Consider the following 6,542-nt stretch of genomic DNA (forward strand, 5'->3'; position numbering starts at 1 on the left):
ATTATACCAATAAGCAGTTTTATGTAAGCCTTATGATAACCACAAAGCAAAAATGCACAGTAGAAAAAATAAGAATGTTAGTAAACTTTAATTTTTCTGACATCAACAGTGAATAGTTTCCTTTTCTCCAGTGTGTAGTATGAAACTGAATGATGGAGAAATTCTTGTGAAAATATGCCCACAGGTATTTGCCATGTCATTTTAACTCATCTTACTATATATGTGAGTTCCATACATCCCACCATGAATAATGACTGAGACCCCTGACAGAATGATTTTGTTTACTTGTTTACATGATTTTTTACCCAAATGGCACACTTTGTTTACACTGATCAAATGAAACTGAATTCACTTCACTTTGCAGCTGTGTACATAATAGATGCAAACAAGTCATACAGAAAGGTAAACCAATTAGATAGGAAAGGAATTCTTTTCAATTAAATATTTGCTATAATTGAAATATTTTGTCAAAAATTTTAAAAATGAGTACAGGAAGATAAAATATATGTTCATTTAAAAAAATGAATTGCAGGAAAATAAAATATATGTTCTGGGAGTTGATGTGACATAAAGAATATAATTAAAAGTTTTGTCATCTATCACTTTACTAACAAGAAAACTTGAAAAATAAATATTTCTTACATCTCCCAGTACACATTTTTAGTTTATTAACCCAGGCTAATACCTGAGCTAAAGAGAATCAGTGCCAAAAGAGTGTAACACCTACACAAATAGTTTTCGATACAAATTTAGTGTGTTTTTTTTTATCTTGACCACATAAATTTTTAATGAGGTATAATTTTGTTAACAGTTGAAGGAACAACTTGTATAGGTATTTAATAGATGAATTATTTTAAACCTTAGCCATTTAATACTCAAACTGTATTTTTGGCATGAATGATTTCCTTGTTCAGTGATAAATTCTCATTGCACTTCAGGTTCAGCTTCCCCAGATGACTTGTTCTCTAAAATTTAAGGAAAATTCCCTAATACAGGTCTTTTTCAACCTAATACTAATAAAGCTGTCATCTTCATTTGTATGCAGTATGACTATACCAAATAAAAAACAATAATAAAAACTTAATAAATTTTTGGAAAAGGAAGTTCCATTAACTAAAGTAATGTCTATTCAGAGCCCTGTAACACACAAAGCCTGAGGAATATTAATAAGTGTGATCAATGAGTATATACATGATACCTTGACATTTTACTTTGTACTAGTTTAACTCCCTTCAGGGGGCAAACGTAACTTCCAATATACAAACCTGAAAGAAATGCCTTGTTTTTGGTAAGACTATTAGCGAAGAAAGTCTAATATTCTGTATAATAAGAATTTGTAAAGATAATAGCTACAAAAGATAAATAAAAAATGTATAGGGCTTCCCTGGTGGCACAGTGGTTGAGAGTCCGCCTGCCGATGTAGGGGACACAGGTTCATGCCCCAGTCCGGGAAGATCCCACATGCCACAGAGTGGCTGGGCCCAAGAGCCATGGCTGCTGAGCCTGCGCATCCAGAGCCTGTGCTCTGCAATGGGAGAGGCCACAACAGTGAGAGGCCCGCGTACCACAAAAAAAAAAAAAAAAAGAAATTTTAAAAATGATGCCACCTGAACTTCTTCAGTAGAAGACTTCACAAATTCATGATGTGAGCCAATTAAGACATCAACATATAAAAGAGGTAACACCAGTCTGAGGTAAGCACTAAAACTTTAAAAGTCCCAGGTAGAGGTTTCGAAAGAAGATGGAGGAGGATTAAGACGCAGAGATCACCTTCCTTCACACAGATACATCAGAAATACATCTACACGTGGAACTGCTGCTATAGAAAACCCATTGATCGCTGGCAGAAGACCGCAGACCTCTCAAAAGGCAAGAAACTCCCTGAAGTACCTGGGTAGGGACAAAGAAAAAGAATAAACAGAGAAAAAAGAATAGGGACGGGACCTGCACCAGTGGGAGGGAGCTGAGAAGGAGGAAAGGTTTCCACACACTAGAAGCCCCTTCATGGCCGGAGACTGTGGTTGGTGGAGGGGGGAAGCTTCAAGCTATGGAGGAGAGCACAGCAACAGGGGTGCAGAGGGCAAAGTGGAGAGATTTCCACACAGAGGATCGGTGCCAACCAGCACTCACCAGCCCAAGAGGCGTGTCGGCTCACCCACCGGGGAGGGCGGGGCCTGGGAGCTGAGGCTAGGACTTCAGTCAGATGCTGGGAGAGGACTGGGGTTGGCGGCGTGAACACAGCCTGAAGGGGCTAGTGCACTATGGCTAGCCCGGAGAGAGTCCAGGAGAACTCTGGAGCTGCCGAAGAGGCAAGAGACCTTTTATTCCCTCTTTGTTTCCTGGTGTGCGAGGAGAGGGGGTTAAGCATGCCACTTAAAGGAATTGCAGAGATGGGCGCGAGCCGCGGCTATAAGAGTGGACCACAGAGACAGGCATGAGATGGTAAGGCTGCTGCTGCAGCCAACAAGAAGCCTGTGTGCAAGCACAAGTCACTATCCACAACGCCCCTCCCAGGAGCCTGTGCAGCCCGACACTGCCAGGGTCCCGTGATTCAGGGAAAACTGACCCGGGAGAACGCACGGCATGCCTCAGGCTGGTGCAATGTCACACTGGCCTCTGTCGCCGCAGGCTCACCCCGCACACCGTACCCCTCCCTTCCCACAGCCTGAGTGAGCCAGAGACCCTGAATCAACTGCTCCTTTAACCCCGTCCTGTCTGAGCAAAGAACAGAGGCCCTCAGGCGACCTAAGCACAAAGGTGGGCCCAAATGCAAAGCTGAACCACGGGAACTGTGCGAACAAAGAAGAGAAAGTGAAATTTCTCACAGCAGCCTCAGAAGCAGCAGATTAAAGCTCCACAATCAACTTGATGTACCTTGCATCTGTGGAATACATGAATAGACAATGAATCATCCCAAATTGAGGAGGTGGACTTTGGGAGCAAGATGTATTATTTTATTCCCCTCTTCCACTTTTTGTGAGTGGGTATGTGTAGGCGTTTATGTGAAATTTTGTCTGTATAGCTTTGCTTTCACCATTTGTCCTACGGTTCTGACAGTCCGATTTTTTTTCTTTTTTTTTTACATAAAATATATTTTTTCTTAATAATTATTTTTTATTTTAATAACTTTATTTTATCCTACTTTATTTTATCCTCTTTCTTTCTTTCTATCCAATTTTTTTCCCTTTTATTCTGAGTCATGTGGATGAAAGGCTCTTGGTGCTCCAGACAGGAGTCAGTGCTGTGCCTCTGAAGTGGCAAAGCCAACTTCAGGACACTGCTTCACAAGAGACCTCCCAGCTCCAAGTAATATCAAATGGCGAAAATCTCCCAGAGATCTCCATCTCGACACCAAGAACCGGCTTCACTCAACGACCAGCAAGCTACAGTGCTAGACACCCTATGCCAAGAAACTAGCAAGACAGGAACACAGCCCCTCCATTAGAAGAGAGGCTGTCTAAAATTATAATAAGGCTACAGACATCCAAAAACACACAACCAGAAGTGGACCTGCCCACCAGAAAGATAAGATCCAACCTCATCCACCAAACACAGGCACTACTCTCCTCCACCAGGAAACCTACACAACCCACTGAACCAAACTTAGACATTGGGGACGGACACCAAAAACAATGGTAACTATGAACATGCAGCCTGCAAAAAGGAGACCCCAAACATAGTAAGATAACCAAAATGAAAACTCAGAAAAACGCACAGCATATGAAGGAGCAAAGTAAAAACCCAGCAGACCTAACAAATGAAGGAAATAGGCAGTCTACCTGAAAAAGAATTCAGAATACTGATAGTAAAGATGATCAATAATCTCGGAAATAGAATAGAGAAAATGCAAAAAACACTTAATAAGCACCTACAAGAATTAAAGAGGAAACAAGCAATGATGAAAAAAACAATAAATGAAATTAAAAATACTCTAGAAGGGATCAATAGCAGAATAACTGAGGCAGAAAAACGGATAAGTGACTTGGAAGATAAAATAGTGGAAATAACTACTGCATAGCAGAATAAAGAAAAAATAATGAAAAGAACGGAGGACAGTCTCAGAGACCACTGGGACAACATTAAACGCACCAACATATGAATTATAAGGGTCCCAGAAGAAGAAGAGAAAAATAAAGGGACAGAGAAAATAGTTGAAGATATTATAGTTGAAAATTTCCCTAATATGGGAAAGGAAATAGTTAATCAAGTCCAGGAACCACAGTGTCGTATACAGGATAAATCCAAGGAGAAACACACCAAGACACATATTAATCAAACTATCAAAAATTAACTACAAAGAAAACATATTAAAAGAAGCAAGGGAAAAACAGCAAATAACACACAAGGGAATCCCCATAAGGTTAACAGCTGATCTTTCAGCACAAACTCTGCAAGCCAAAAGGGAGTGGCAGGACATATTTAAAGTGATGAAGGAGAAAAACCTACAACCAAGATTACTCTACCCAGCAAGGATCTCATTCAGTTTTGATGGAGAAATTAAAACCTTTACAGACAAGCAAAAACTGAGAGGGTTCAGCACCACCAAACCAGCTTTATAGCAAATGCTAAAAGAACTTCTCTAGGTAAGAAACACAAGAGAAGTAAAAGACCTACAACAACAAACCCAAAACAATTACGTAAATGGGAATAGGAACATATATATCGATAACTACCTTAAATGTAAATGGATTAAATACTCCCACCAAAGGTCACATACTGGCTGAATGGATACAAAAACAAGAACCATATATATGCTGTCTACAAGAAACCCACTTCAGCTCTAGGTACATATACAGACTGAAAATGAGGGGATGGAAAAAGATATTCCATGCAAATGGAAATCAAAGAAAGCTGGAGTAGCAATTCTCATATCAGAAAAAATAGACTTTACAATAAAGACTATTACAAGAGACAAAGAAGGACACTACATAATGATCAAGGGATCGATCCAAGAAGAAGATATAAAAATTGTAAATATTTATGCACCCAACATAGGAGCACCTCAATACAGAAGGCAAATACTAACAACCATAAAAGGGGAAATCAATAGTAAAACAATCATAGGAGGGGACTATAACACCCCACTTTCACCAATGGACAGATCATCCAAAATGAAAATTAAAAAGGAAACACAAGTTTAAATGATAAAACAAGTTGGACTTAATTGATATTTATAGGACATTCAATCCTAAAACAACAGAACACACACTTTTCTCAAGTGCTTGTGGAACATTCTCCAGGATAGATCATATCTTGACTCACAAATCTAGCCTTGGTAAATTTAAGAAAATTGAAATCATATCAAGTATGTTTTCTGACCACAACGCTATGAGACTAGATATCAATTACAGGAAAAGATCTGTAAAAAATACAAACACATGGAGGCTAAACAATACACTACGTAATAACGAAGTGATCACTGAATCCATCCAAGAGGAAATCAAAAGATACCTAGAAGCAAATGACAATGGAGACACGATGACCCAAAACCTATGGGATGCAGCAAAAGCAGTTCTAAGAGGGAAGTTTATAGCAATACAATCCTACCTTGAGAAATACAAAACATTTCAAATAAACAACCTAACCTTGCACCTAAAGCAATTAGAGATAGAAGAATTTTTAAAAACCCAAATTTAGCAGAAGGAAAGAAACCATAAAGATCAGATCAGAAATAAATGAAAAAGAAATGAAGGAAACAATAGCAGAGATCAATAAAACTAAAAGCTGGTTCTTTGAGAAGATAAATAAAATTGATAAACCATTAGCCAGACTCATCAAGAATAAAAGGGAGAAGACTCAAATCAATAGAATTAGAAATGAAAAAGGAGATGTAACAACTGACACTGCAGAAATACAAAAGATTAATAAATAAAATTGATAAACCATTAGCCAGACTCATCCAGAAAAAAAGGAGATATTTCAACTCAATAGAATTAGTAATGAAAAAGGAGAAGTAACCACTGACAGTGCAGAAATACAAAGGATCATGAGAGATTACTATAAGCAACTATATGCCAATAAAATGGACAACCTGGAAGAAATGGAGAAATTCTTAGAATTGCAGAACGTGCCAAGACCGAATATAGAAGAGACAGAAAATATGAACTGACCAATCACAAGCGCTGAAGTTGAAACTGTGATTAAAAATCTTCCAACAAACCAAAGACCAGGATCAGATGGCTTCACAGGCGAATTCTATCAAACATTTAGGGAAGAGCTAACACCTATCCTGCTCAAACTCTTCCAAAATATAGCAGAGGGAGGAACACTCCCCAATTCATTCTATGAGGCCATCATCACCCTCATACCAAAATCAGACAAAGATGTCACAAAGAAAGAAAACTAAAGGCCAATATCACTGATGAACACAGATGCAAAAATCCTCAACAAAGTACTAGCAAACAGAATCCAACAGCACATTAAAAGGATCATACACCATGAGCAAGTGGGGTTTATTCCAGGAATGCAAGGATTCTTCAATATATGCAAATCAATCAACGTGATACACCATAGTAACAAATTGAAGGAGAAAACCATATGAT

This window comes from Physeter macrocephalus, chromosome 21 (assembly GCF_002837175.3).
Source record: "Physeter macrocephalus isolate SW-GA chromosome 21, ASM283717v5, whole genome shotgun sequence".
In the NCBI taxonomy this organism is placed as follows: Eukaryota; Metazoa; Chordata; class Mammalia; order Artiodactyla; family Physeteridae; genus Physeter; species Physeter macrocephalus.